The following is a 15,412-nucleotide window of genomic DNA, read 5'->3' as shown; positions in this document are numbered from 1 at the left end:
AATTTTGCATTTCCTTTGGAAATCAAGGTCCCAGAGTCTGGAGGAAGAGAGGAGAGGCACAGAATTGCATGAGGTCCAGTGTAAAGTTTCCACCGTCAGTGATGGTTTGGGGTGCCATGTCATCTGCTGGTGTTGGTCCATTGTGTTTTCTGAGGTCCAAGGTCTTCATGCTTCCTGCTGCTGACTAACTTTATGGAGATGCAGATTTCATTTTCCAACAGGACCTGGCACCTGCACACAGTGCCAAAGCTACCAGTACCTGGTTTAAGGATCATGGTATCCCTGTTCTTGATTGGCCAGCAAACTTGCCTGACCTTAACCCCATAGAAAATCTATGGGGTATTGTGACGAGGAAGTTGCAATACGCCAGACTCAACAATTCAGAAGAGCTGAAGGCCACTATCAGAGCAACATGGGCTCTCATAACACCTGAGCAGTGCCACAGACTGATCGACTCCATGCCACGCCGCATTGCTGCAGTAATCCAGGCCAAAGGAGCCCCAACTAAATATTGAGTGCTGTACATGCTCATACTTTTCATGTTCATACTTTTCAGTTGGCCAACATTTCTAAAAATCCTTTTTTGCATTGGTCTTAATTGATATTCTAATTTTCCGAGATACTGAATTTGGGACTTTCATTAGTTGTCAGTTATAATCATCAACATTAAAAGAAATAAACATTTGAAATACATCAGTCTGTGTGTAATGAATGAATCTAATATACAAGTTTCACGTTTTGAATGGAATTACTGAAATAAATCAACTTTGTCATGATATTCTAATTTTATGACCAGCACCCCCGATATTGTAAGTGGCATCTGCATGAGCATTTCAAACAAGGTCTTCAAACAAGGACTCTTCCCTGCCCCAGATCACTTTACTCTTATCAACAGCCTCCTATTTATTTAATTAATTTCCTTCATTAGTAACAGAACTGCTGGGAAACTTGCAGGAACTGGAGTACTAGGACTTAGTAGATTCTCAGCTTCATCCTCTGTGATTCAAATGACTTCCTGACGTCAGCAGCAAGCATGTTTTGTAAATCTGTTTTGCTGTTTGAGACTAAAGAGCCCAACCCTCCCAAACCCACATGCCTGAGTCACTATGCTGGTATCCAGGATACATGAAGCAAACACAGAGTCCACAAGACACAGGAGAAGAAGTAGAATCAGCAAAAGGCTGAGGAAGCACATGAACCCACAACCTGGTGAATCAAGAAGAATTTATGATGGTTACATGGTTTACCAGGACCTTAGGATCAGCTAGTACAAACATTACAGATACACTAAGAAGATATTGTTTACTGAGAGGGGACTCAATCCTGTACTTTCTGAAGATAAATATACTTACTGTGTAACACAGTGTAGCACTCTGAGATGAGGCACTTAGAAAATTGTTATAGAAAAATAAGCTGACTTGATCTGACCTAACCTGATCTGACCTGACCTGAGCTAACTTGACTTGATCTGACCTGACCTGACTTGACCTAAACTGAACCATAAACTGAACTGAACTGCACTGAGATAAGTTGAGTTGGATTGTTTTGCAAGTGGTATGGTGGGACAGAGGGTGGTGCTGCTCTTTCACTATGACGAGAGACTAGGTTCAAAGCTGACGTGGCCACTGTCTGCACCTTTACCTCTTGTCTGTGTTGACCTTCCACTCACATTCCACAGACGTGCATTAATTGGTGAATCCAGGCCAAGTTGGCCCTGTGTAAGTGTACCCAATGATTGATGGGTATCTCGTTTACGATTAGTCTTGTGTTGCTGTGATGATGTGGGTTCTGCTCCATGCTCCCATCGCTCTTTCAGGGAGCATCTTGAACCTAACACCATCGGTAATGTAACTGGATGAGCTGGACAATGAGGACACCAATCGTGGCAAGGGGATGGTGCAAAAATGTGCAAGTGTTTTTATTACAATTAAACAAATCCAAAAACAGTGTTCAAATAAATAGTGCAGTGCATCAAACGTCAATAAATAAATAATCCATAAAAACATGTGGAGGTTAAGATAATCCATTAAATAATTCCATTAAGAAAGAGGTTTAAAAAAACACGGTGCCTTCTTCAACTGGCGGTCTCCCCTGCTTCTCCCAACCAGGCCCTGCACCAGGGGAGTTGCCCTACCTGCAGCTGACTTCTCCTAAGGGCCTGTAGTCTTTCGGACCCTGGCTCTGCAGGGCTCCGCCAGACCGAATCTTGGGTTCCCCAGCGACCAGGGTGCTCACACTGGTGCATCCACCTCCCAAGCCTCCATCTCCCGCTGCCTTACGCAGCAAGCTGTCTTCGATTGCGGTCAGTCCTGCTCCTCTGCAAAACTCAGCAGGAGTGACCCAATCTGTCTGCCCCCGGGTGCCGGCCAAACACCCTGATTGGGGCTCACTTCTCCTATCCCCCTGTCCTTCTTACAGCGAGCCTGCTCTCGCTCCTTTGCTTTTCTGCTTTCTTCTCCCTTAACCTCCATTCTCTGTTTTCTTTCTTTTTTTTCTCCCCTCCGCACTCGCGCTTCTCTTATTTATAATGGGGATGTGGCACAGGTGTAGCAATTAGCAACTCCTGGCATCAAGTATGGAAATGGACGATTACTCACCTGTGCCTTTAAGTGACTAAACGCCCGCACCACATCGCATCCAAAAACTGCTCCAGCCACACTACCAGACCCCCTCTATAAGCTGCAAGTGTGGCGATTATTTATTTGAAGAGCTGGCCTTTTCTTCTAAGCCGCGGACCCGCTATACCACAGCTGCTGATACTATCAGAAAAGGATGAGATGTGAGTAGGAATGTCCTTACAAGTTGAACATTTGTCTATATTCATACTTGCATTGAAAGCTAAAAGCCATAATGAGTTCCTTATCTAACTATCTACACCATAGTATGGTGAGCAATCCATTCTTTTTGGAAACTTATCCTTCTTGTATGTACTGTCAATGCCTCTTTAACATTGAGGTGTTATTAGATTGATTCTTATCAGTTTCATATCAGTGGTCCATTTCTATCTTTCCCTTGCTGTTTAAAAGATATTTCTAGAATTTTGCAATGGTGGTTTTCAAGGCTTTCACTATAAGAATAAGCAATGGCCAGCAAGTAGGAAGTGAAGGTTTTAGGTGCTTGGGGTTCTGGTTGTTCATTAGTTGCATCTGTAACGCTGCACAGATGTTGGATTGGCTCGGTTGTGAAGTGTGGAGCCAAAAAGACAAAGTCAGTGTTGAGACAATCAATGAACAGCTTTATTGGGGAAGAGCATTTGATCCCATGGCAGTCGTGATAGCAATTCTGGCTGATTGACAGGCCTGGTCTTAGGTATTATGGGGCCCTAGACTATAAAAACATATCATAGATTAAACAAAAAATACACGCAGAGCGGCGCTAATAAATATAACTTAATTCCTGTTCCATATATCAATAACGCACATAGTATTCATCTCTGCTCCTCCGAAACATTGAATATGGCTCTATTAAATGTTAGAGCTTTAACTAACAAGACGTTTTTTATCAACGATCTTATTAGTGATAAAAAAATAGATTTTATTGCACTAAGTGAAACGTGGCTTAGCTCAGATGGCGCAGCTGTTTTAATCGAATCTGCGCCTCCGGATTACAGTTTTACTCGTGCTGATCGCCAAGGAAAGAGAGGTGGAGGGCTAGCAAACATTTACTCAAGCAGGTTAAAATGTAAAAATATCAGTTTTGGTAAATTCAAGTCTTTCGAGTATCTCGCCATTATTATTCAGGGAGATTCTCACGTTCTAGTATTATCCGTGTATAGACCTCCAAAATTCAACGCGTCTTTCTTTGAGGAATTCTTAATTACGAACTATGACACACTCTTAATAGTCGGCGACTTTAATTTTCATATAGATAATCAATGTGACCAGAAAGTAAAAGAATTTATGAACCTCCTGGACTCTTTTGATTTGAGACAGCTCGTTAATCAGCCTACACATAAAGCAGGTCATACGTTAGACTTACTAATTACTAAAGGACTAAAAGTTGATATAAAGCAGGTCATTGATACGGGTCTATCAGACCATTTTCTTCTACTCTTTAATATAGAAATAATGATAGAAAACACTCATGAGAAGCATATTGTTAAAAAACGCTTCTTTGACTCATCAGCAGCTTTAAAACTTTCAAACATTCTAACCAATCAGTCCGTTTATAGTGCCAACTATAATAGCGAGGAGAATGTAAATAGTAAGGTGGAAAGATTTAATACTAAAGTGAGGGCTGCTGTTGACTTAGTTGCACCTGAAAAGACAGTTAAAAAATCTTCTAGCATTGTTATACCATGGAAGACCCAAAGAGTGTCTGATTTAAAGAGAACATGCCGTAGAGCTGAGCGTAAATGGAGGAAAACTAAACTAACTATTGACTATGAAATATTAAAAGTTAAAATAACAGAATACAATAACACAGTCCGTCTTGAGAGGCGCTGCTATTTCTCTAAGCTTATAAATAACAATGCTAGTAATCCCAGAGTCTTATTTTCGACAATTGATCGTCTGTTAAACCCAGGTAACTCAAAGGAATGCCTCCTAAGTACTTCCAGTAAAACCTGTGAGGCTATCGCTGTATTTTTCAATCAAAAAATTAATGATATTAGAAATAACATAGTATATCTCCCCAACACTAAGGATCCTCCTAAACCCCAGTACCCCATAATAAACAAATTAAAGTCTTTCACTAGGATAGATTTACCTGATTTACATAAAATAATTTCTCAAATAAAACCCTCCACCTGTGCCCTTGACCCAATACCAACAAATTTTTTCAAAGAAGTATCGGGCGTGCTTAGTGATAATGTTCTTGACATAGTAAATTCGTCATTAGATACGGGGGTCTTCCCAGACTGTCTTAAGACTGCGGTAGTTAAACCCCTACTTAAGAAAAATAATCTCGATCCCTCTGCTCTTGAAAATTATAGACCCATCTCTAACCTGCCTTTCTTAAGTAAAATTCTAGAGAAGGCAGTCATTATACAGTTAAATGAGCACCTCAATAAACATGCTATTCTTGATAAATTTCAGTCAGGTTTTAGAACAAATCACAGCACAGAAACTGCACTCGTTAAAGTAGTAAATGACTTGCGGGTAAATGCAGACAGAGGCCATTTATCTGTTCTCATCCTCTTAGATCTGAGTGCCGCATTTGACACCATTGATCATAATATTCTTAAGAATCACCTTAGTCAATGGGTGGGCCTCTCTGGCAGTGTCTTAAATTGGTTTGAATCCTACCTGGCAGGGAGAAAATTCTTTTGTTAGTTGTGGTAATTATAACTCAAAGACACATGATATTCTATATGGTGTTCCACAAGGCTCTATCCTGGGTCCACTGCTCTTCTTAATCTACATGCTTCCATTAGGTCAGATTATCTCAGGGCACAACGTGAGCTACCACAGCTATGCTGATGACACACAGCTGTATTTATCAATAGCACCTGATGACCCCAAATCTCTTGATTCGCTAACACAATGTCTAACTTGTATCTCAGAATGGATGAATAGTAACTTTCTCAAATTAAATAAAGAAAAAACCGAAATCTTAGTGATTGGCAATAATGGATACAATGAGGCTATTAGAAATAAACTGGATGCATTAGGATTAAAAGTCAAATCGGAGGTAAAAAGCTTAGGGGTAACCGTTGATTGTAATCTGAATTTTAAATCGCATATTAATCAGATCACTAGGACAGCATTTTTTCACCTAAGAAACATAGCAAAAGTTAGACCTCTTATATCATCGAAAGATGCAGAGAAATTAGTTCATGCGTTTGTTTTCAGTCGGCTAGATTACTGTAACGCAATCCTCTCAGGACTACCCAAACAAGACATCAATCGTTTGCAACTAGTGCAGAATGCAGCTGCTAGAATCCTTACCAGGAAAAGAAAATCCGAACACATTTCTCCAGTTTTGATGTCACTACACTGGTTACCTGTGTCATTCAGAATTGACTTTAAAATTCTGCTTATGGTTTATAAAGCTTTAAATAATCTCGCCCCGGCTTATATATCGGAATGTCTGACACCTTATATTCCAAATCGTAACCTCAGATCCTCAACTGAGTGTCTCCTTAGAATTCCAAGAGCAAAACTTAAAAGAAGTGGTGAGGCGGCCTTCTGCTGTTATGCACCTAAAATCTGGAATAGCCTGCCAGTAGGAATTCGCCAGGCTAATACAGTGGAGCACTTTAAAAAACTACTGAAAACACATTATTTTAACATGGCCTTCTCATAACTTCACTGTAATTTAATCCTGATACTCTGTATATCTAATTCATTATAATAACTATTCATTCAAAATCTGTACTAACCCCTACTCTCTCTTCTGTTTCCTTTTCCGGTGTCCTGTTGGTGGTGGCGTGCGCCACCACCATCTACCCAAAGCACCATGATGTTCCAACAATGATGGATGGATTAAAAGCCAGAAGTCTGTATGACCATCAGCATCAAGTGACTCCGTGAAAAACTCGAACTACCAAGAGGACTATTTCATTTATGTTAGGTAGAATGCCCAAAGGGGACTGGGCGGTCTCGTGGCCTGGAACCCCTACAGATTTTATTTTTTTCTCCAGCCTTCTGGAGTTTTTTTTTGTTTTTTCTGTCCACCCTGGCCATCGGACCTTACTCCTTTCTATGTTAATTAATGTTGTCTTATTTTAATTTCTTATTTTGTCTTTTATTTTTCTTCTCTTCATTATGTAAAGCACTTTGAGCTACTTTTTGTATGAAAATGTGCTATATAAATAAATGTTGTTGTTGTTGTAGGCGAAAGGGGGGTCCAGGGGCCCTCTGAGGGGGGCGGAGCCCCCCTGGAAGCTCTGTGAAATGCGTGAAAATTAGACCAAGGAGTCGATCCGGGGCCCCCCGGACGCCGGGGCCCTAGGCGGTCGCCTACTTCGCCTATGCCTAAGGCCGGGCCTGATTGGGACAATTAATGCTGTAGTATATCTAAGTATATATGACAATTGCTCACTCGGACAATTTGTTTTGGGAGCCCCCAAGAAGGCGGAGGCCCTAAGCTATAGCTTGTGTAGCTTATACGTAAATCCTGCACTGCTGATTGATTTAACATCACGTTTTTTATAACATGATGTGCTAAAAAAAAAAAAAAAAAAAAAACTAACTTCCCCTAATTAATTTGGGAGATTACGAGATATGTCTTTATTCCTAGTCTTGTGGGAAAGCCTGACCTGGATGGCAGAAGCTTACTTACTGAATTCTTGGATTTCATTCCATGTTGGGTGGATGCTCCATGAACATGAGTTCATGGTTTAAATTACTTAAGAATAGCTGCAGAGGACTTAGATGAAGCACCATTAAGTTTTGATGATAACAGGCTGTTCATCTCCTTGCCATGCAGCCTGTCTATCCCTATTGTAACGAGTTTGGGGGGGGCAATGAGTCCCAAAACCCCAGACCAAGTAAAACCTAACATAGTCAAGGTTTCAAATAATTGTTTTTTTTTTTTATTCCAACACGCACACAAACAGTGAAACCTTTTTGTCTCCTTCCACCTCCAGTTAAGTGTTGCCCGCTGCCTTCCGCATCTGACTCCATCTAAGTGAGGCAGTGGGTTCTTTTTTAAATTCAACCTGGGAAATGCTTCCATCTTCCTGTCACAATCCTCAAATTTCCAAATTGTACATGAACCAGCTGGGCTGTTCTCCCCCAGCAGAGACCTCTGGTGGTTCCCAAAGACCCCAACAGGGCTGCGTTTCTGGACTCCAACTTCCATGCCTCCCTGCGGGTGTCCTAAAGTGGTCCAGCCGTGAGGAACACTGCCACCTGTCGTGTAGAGGTATGAACTGCTCCCTGTGGGCTTGTTAACCTCCTCCTTCCATTGTGGCCTCCTGGCCTGGTATAAATCCTTCATTTATCCCGTTCAGGATGCCTGTTTTCTTACTTCGTGGCACCAACACTGTTTACACACTACTACTTAAATAATCATCGAGTCAAGACCTGAGAGTCCCTAAAATACTACTATACACCTTAATTCTTATACCATGTATCTGTAGTTCTTTGTGTCAAATTACCTCTTTAACCAGCTTCCATCTATGGTCATGTTTCTTCTTGATAACTCGTTTTAGGGCAGCATCTACACTAATTTTCTTAGAATTGTAAACACTTGTTTTATGTCTCTGATTCCATATCTATTTGCGTAAACAGAAAGATTAATTTCCTTCAGTCTTGCTTTATAGTAAATACCCTGCAGTCCTAAAATTATTTTAGCCACTCATCTCTGCATTTTTCCTAATACTGCCATGTTACTTTTTCAATGTTTACACCAGAACTGCACACAATGAGACTTTAAAAGTGTGTTATACATTGTAACCACAGACATAGTAATGGCCAAGCACAATTCCAATTCAAATAAAGGATTAAAGGGCACCAGCAAAATACATCAATTCACAATTCTCTCCTTCCACCTACCAAGTTGTTCGCTGCCTCTCAACTCTGACCTCTTTACGTTAGGTAGTGGGCTCGCTTTTAAATTCTACCTGGGAACTGCTTTTGGTCTCAAGTCACTTCCAGGTCATTCAGAGCATTTCCCGTTCAGAGCGGGTCATGTGGAAACCAGGATATTCTTACTGTAGCAACTCTCTGGTGGTATCCAAAAACCCCAACAGGGCCACGTTTCCAGACTCCAACTCCCATGTCACTCTTCTGGTGTCTTAATCTGATCCAGCCTTGAGAAACACTGCCACGTATTCTGTGGGGGAATGAACTGCCTGTTTGCCAAATTCATCCATTATGGCCTCATGGCCGGGTATGAATCAATCCTCTATTCCATCTAAGATGCCTGCCCTTCCTCCATGGCACTTGCAGTTTAACAATAATCTTTGATTTGAACTCAACACAGGGCAGATGCTATCCTATTAGCCTTCTTAATGGCTTCTGTACACTGTCTGGTTGTGGACAATTCTAAGTCCATCTCCACTCTCGAGGTCTGCTGTCATGTTTTGGACTTGTCATTGTGTTATCATTTTTAATGTTTTTTTCTTCTTACAGTATGTGAAAAATATCACATTATTTCATATTAAAGGTCATCGTTCAAATATCTGGAAATTAGTCCAGGTCCATCTATAGGAATACTGTTTGCCATTCCACCAGCAATGTAGTGTTATCAGCAAACTTATTCAACCTTATTAGTTACATTCTCTTTTAGACAGTTGATGTAAATGAAAAAGAAGGATGGCCTCATCCCTGATCCCTTTTTTTTCCACCATCTAATTTTGCAAAAATGTAACAGTGATTTCCTAATCTTTGGATTCTAACACACTTAAAGTAGAATTCCCAGTTCTTGTAGTTTAATCATCAACCTCTCTTCAGGTGCCTTATGAGAAGATTCTTGAAAATTAGGATGAAGGCTTTGATATTCACCTGTATGATTCAATGCTTTTCTTCCTGTCTGAAGCAAAATAATTTGTCTGTGCTTGTCATGTGTTACTCAATGTTTTCTTTATTAAATTCTTGCATTAATTGTACCCAGCAATATCTGTTTAAACTCCCTTGCCTCTGGTTACTACTAGTTGCTACTCGAGTTACTGTACATACGTATGTTGGTTTAGAGATAAACAAGACTGGACATTCAGGGACGTACCTTGCGATCAGCATAATCATCCACCATAGCCTTCAAGTCCAAACTACTGGCTCTGTTATTGTCAAAGACCAGCATGGCTATTCAATTCAGTCTTTTTAGTCTCAAGCTGTTCCTCAGGATGAACATAATGTGTTTAAGTTTGGAGAATGAGCGTGCCATCATAGTGACAGTAACTAAGGAATCTGTGTGTGAGAATAGGGAACTTAATGGCACGCCACTGCTGCCAGACTGTCCTCTTGGTTTATAACTGAGGGAAGGAGTCATCTCGATATTAGCAGTAGCACATACTTTACCTTTGCTCCTTAAAGATAACACCCAGTTGTGGAAGTTTGCTTCTTTCCACCAATTACTCTTAATAGCTCTGCTCTTACATTTTGTTTTACTGAACCTATTTATTAACAACTAGTGTACTGAATCTCACAAATGACCTAGGAATGCGTCCAGCTATTTTACATTAAAAATGGTGACATGTAGCCTAAGACACGTTTTCCACTTTAGGGACTTAATAGATAGATGTTCTGTTAAGCTGTCCTACACAGCTGGCCAGACAAATATGTTACATTGATTTCCTGTGAAACCCTTGCATTGTGACATTATATAAAAAATAAATGGGTTGTTGTGTTGTAAGCTTAAATTTTGATAGGTCTGTTTAAAGAATGAACAGGACCATCAATGAAATACCTTCGGTGTATCAGCCACATAAAGGGTTAGCAGTCAAAAATGAACTATTTAGTTCTGTGCTGAGTATCTATGACCTTCTCATGGCAGTGTCTGCTGGACACATACAGGGCCTTGAAAATTATTCATCCCCTCGGCAGTTTTCACATTTTATTATTATACAGAGGAACTACAGTAAATGACTGCATAAGTATCCTTCAAGTCAGTATTTAGTGGAAGCACCTTTGGCAGCCATGACAGTGTTGAGTCTGTGCACACAGGTCTCACTTTCTCATTCAGCCTTGCACATCTGTACTCTGCCATTTTTCTCCATTCTTGTTGTCAGGTTGTATGGAGATTGTAAGTGAACAGCCTTTATCAAGTCCAACCACTAACTCTCAATTGGATTGAGATCTGGACTTTGACTCAGCCACTCACACACATCACACATTAACATGGCTGTTTTTAAGCCATTCCTGTGCAGCTTTATCTTTATTCTTGGGTTTGTCATCTTGCTGTAAAACAAATCTTCTCCCAAGGTGGAGTTTTCTTGAAGAATGCATCAGGTTTTCCTTCAGGATATCTCTGTATATGTTGTTGCATTTATTTTACCCTCACAGGCCTTTCAGTGTATCCAGCAGAGAAGCATCCCCACAGACTGATCCTGCCACCAGCTGGCTTCACAGTGGGATGGTGTGTTTTGGATAATTTGTAGTGTTCAAAGCACGGTGTTTAGTCTGATGGCCAGGAAGCTCAATTGTGGCCTCATCAGAAGATAGAACCTTCTTCCAGCTGACTTTAGAGTCTCCCATGTGCCTTTTTGAAAATTATAACAAGATGACTTCTCTGTGCCACTCTCCAACAAAGCTGCAACTGGTGAAGCACAGAATCAACAGTTATTGTCTTCATGGTTTCTCCAGTCTTAACCACTATAGCTAGCTTGAACCCCCTTGGGAATTCTCAGACATTACTTAGTGGCCTCCCTCCATAGTCTTTTTCTTGGCTGATCACTCAGCTTTTGTGGACAGCCTGCTCTATCAGGTTTATGCCCATGCCATACTCTTTCCATTTCTCAATGACCGATTTCAGTCACTTGGATATTTTCTTGTCTCCATCCCCTGACTTGTGCTTTTCAAACACCTTTTCTTGGAGTTGCTTGGAGTGTTTGTTTCTCTTCATTGTGCAAGTAAGACCACCATACCGATCCATCATAAGTTGGCCTTTCTAGATAAGGTGCATTTCGACTTTAGACTTTTAGACTTTAGCTGACTGACTGACTTTAGCATTTAGACAATCAACTGAAACCCCAAACAGGTCACCTCCGTCAAACTAATTCTGTGATGTCTAAAGCTGTTTGGCTGTATCACTGATGATTTAGGTGTATCACATTAAAGGGGTGAATAACCCAGCCACAGGGGATGCACAAGTCAGTGTGTTTCTTTGTGCCAGTCCCAAGCCCGGATAAATGGAGAGGGTTACGTCAGAAAGGGCATTCGGTGTAAAATTTTGCCAAATCAATATGTGGACAATAATACAAATTTCCATACCAGATTGGTCGAGCCCCGGGTTAACAACGACTGCCACCAGTACTGTTAGTCAACAGGGTGATTGCGGAAATTGAGCTACAGTTGGCCGAAGAAGAAGAAGAGGGGGGAGACGTGTCCGGAGGCAGGAGGACAGGAGGAAAGTAAAGAGAGTGGAACTGAGGGTAGGAACTTTGAATGTTGGCAGTATGACTGGTAAGGGGAGAGAGTTAGCCGATATGGTGGAGAGAAGGAAGGTTGATATATTGTGCGTGCAAGAGACTAAATGGAAGGTGAGTAAGGCCAGGTGGATTGGAGGTGGATTCAAATTGTTCTATCATGGTGTGGATAGGAGGAGAAATGGGGTAGGGGTTATTCTGAAGGAACAGTATGTCAAGAGTGTTTTGGAGGTGAAGAATGTCAGACAGAGTAATGATTATGAAGTTGGAAATTGGAGGTGTGATGATGAATGTCGTTAGTATATGCACCGCAAGTTGGGTGTGCAATGGTTGAGAAAGAAGATTTTTGGAGTGAGTTGGATGAAGTGATGAACAGTGTACCCAAGGGACAGAAAGTGGTGATTGGAGCAGATTTCAATGGGCATGTTGGTGAAGGGAACAGTGGAGATGAGGAGGTGATGGGAAGGTATGGTATCAAGGAGAGGAATAAAGAAGGTCAGAGGATAGTGGATTTTGCCAAAAGGATGGACATGGCTGTGGTGAATATGTATTTTAAGAAGAGGGAGTAACATAGGGTTACGTACAAGAGTGGTGGTAGATCCACACAGGTAGATTACATCCTATGCAGAAGAGTCAATCTGAAGGAGATTGAAGACTACAAAGTAGTGGCAGGGGAAAGTGTAGTTAAGCAGCATAGGATGGTGGTCTGCAGGATAACATTGGAGATCAAGAAGAGGAGGAGAGTGAAGGCAGAGCCAAGGATCAAATGACGGAAGTTAAAAAAGGAAGACTGCAAGGATAAGTTTAGGGAGAAGGTGAGACAGGCACTGGGTGGTAGTGAAGAATTACCAGAGAGTTGGGAAACTACAGCAGATGTAGTAAGGGTGACAGCAAGAAGGGTGCTTGGCGTGACATCTGGACAGTGTAAGGAGGAAAAGGAAACCTGGTGGTGGAATGGGGAATTACAGGAGAGTATAAAGAGGAAGAGGATGGCAAAGAAGAAGTGGGATAGTCAGAGAGATGTAGAAAATAGTACAAGGAGATAAGGTGCAAGGTGAAGAGAGAGGTTGCGAAGGCTAAAGAAAAGGCGCATGATGAATTGTATGAGAGGTTGGACACTAAGGAGGGAGAAAACCTGTACCGATTGGCTAGACAGAGGGACCGAGCTGGGAAAGATATGCAGAAGGTTAGGGTAATAAAGGATAAAGATGGAAACGTACTCACAAGCAAGGAGAGTGTGTTCTTTGAGAGGCTGATGAATGAAGAGAATGAGAGAGAGAAGAGTTTGGATGATGTGGAGACAGTGAATCAGGAAGTGCAATGGATTAGCAAGGAGGAAGTAAGGACAGCTATGAAGAGGATGAAGAATGGAAAAGCTGTTGGTCCAGATGACATACCTGTGGAAGCATGGAGGTGTTTAGGAGAGATAGCAGTGGAGTTTTTAACCAGATTGTTTAATGGAATCTTGGAAAGTGAGAAGATGCCTGAGGAGTGGAGAAGAAGTGTCCTGGTGCCAATATTTAAGAATAAGGGGGATGTGCAGGACTCTAGTAACTACAGGGGGATAAAATTGATGAGCCACAGCATGAAGTTATGGGAAAGAGTAGTGGAAGCTAGGTTAAGAAGTGAGGTGATGATTAGTGAGCAGCTGTATGGTTTCATGCCAAGAAAGAGCACCACAGATGCGATGTTTGCTCTGAGGGTGTTGATGGAGAAGTATAGAGAAGGCAAGAAGGAGTTGCATTGTGCTTTTGTGGACCTGGAGAAAGCATATGACCTGGTGCCTCGAGAGGAGCTGTGGTATTGTATGAGGAAGTCGGGACTGGCAGAGAAGTACGTAAGAGTTGTACAGGATATGTATGAGGGAAGTGTGACTGTGGTGAGGTCTGCGGTAGGAGTGACAGATGCATTCAAGTTGGAGGTGGGATTACATCAGGGATCAACTCTGAGCCCTTTCTAATTTGGAATAGTGATGGACAGGTTGACAGACGAAATTAGACAGGTTTGCTGATGACATTGTGATCTGTAGCGATAGTAGGGAGCAGGTTGAGGAGACCCTGGAGAGGTGGAGATATGCTCTAGAGAGGAGAGGAATGAAGGTCAGTAGGAACAAGACAGAATACATGTGTGTAAATGAGAGGGAGGTGAGTGGAATGGTGAGGATGCAAGGAGTAGAGTTGGTGAAGGTGGATGAGTTTAAATACTTGGGATCAACAGTACAGAGTAATGGGGACTGTGGAAGAGAGGTGAAAATGAGAGTGCAGGCAGGGTGGAATAGGTGGAGAAGAGTGTCAGGAGTGCTTTGTGACAGACGGATATCAGCAAGAGTGAAAGGGAAAGTCTACAGGACGGTAGTGAGACCAGCTATGTTATATGGGTTGGAGACGGTGGCACTGACCAGAAAGCAGGAGACAGAGCTGGAGGTGGCAGAGTTAAAGATGTTAAGATTTGCATTGGGTGTGACGTGGATGGACAGGATTAGAAATGAGTACATTAGAGGGTCAGTTTAAGTTGGATGGTTGGGAGACAAAGTCAGAGCAGTAAGATTGCGCTGGTTTGGACATGTGCAGAGGAGAGATGCTGGATATATTGGGAAAAGGATGTTAAGAATAGAGCTGCCAGGGAAGAAAAAAAGAGGAAGGCCTAAGAGACGGTTTATGGATGTGGTGAGAGAGGACATGCAGGTGATGGGTGTAACAGAACAAGATTCAGAGGACAGAAAGATATGGAAGAAGATGATCCGCTGTGGCAACCCCTAACGGGAGCAGCCAAAAGAAGAAGAAGAAGACATTAAAGGGTTAAATACTTATCTAATCAATTATTTTGTGCTTTATATATGTAATTAATTTAGATCACTCTTCAGAGATCAGTTTCTACTTTGACATTAGTTTTTCTCTGTTGATCAGTGCCAAAAAAGCAAAATTAAATCCTTTTTGATTCAATGCTGTTTAATAATAAAATGTAAACTCTTCCAAAGGGGTGAAAACCATTTAATAGACAATGCATGTGAACAGAAGGGCCCTTGGAAAAAGAGCATCCAGTCATGTAAACCTATGGCACAACTGGGCAGATCTGAACCGTCATACTGCCACCTACATGCGTGTTATTAGACAGCAACAGAAAGTCCTCATGCGTGTTTGGGGAGTTGTAGCTTGTTATAATGTTTATTTTTGTTGAGGTTCTGTAAAGTCTTAATACATCCTTGGGGTCAAATAAAGTATCTATCTATCTATCTATCTATCTATCTATCTATCTATCTATCTATCTATCTATCTATCTATCTATCTATCTATCTATCTATCTATCTATCTATCTGTCTGTCTGTCTGTCTGTCTGTCTGTCTGTCTGTCTGTCTGTCTGTCTGTCTGTCGACAATACCCATTTGCCCATACTCATACAAGGACAAATTAAAATCACAAATTACACTCACATGCAAATCTG

This window comes from Erpetoichthys calabaricus, chromosome 3, assembly GCF_900747795.2.
Source record: "Erpetoichthys calabaricus chromosome 3, fErpCal1.3, whole genome shotgun sequence".
NCBI classification, from domain to species: Eukaryota; Metazoa; Chordata; class Cladistia; order Polypteriformes; family Polypteridae; genus Erpetoichthys; species Erpetoichthys calabaricus.
The sequence above is the reverse complement of the archived record's forward strand: the minus strand, read 5'-3'. Positions refer to the sequence as shown.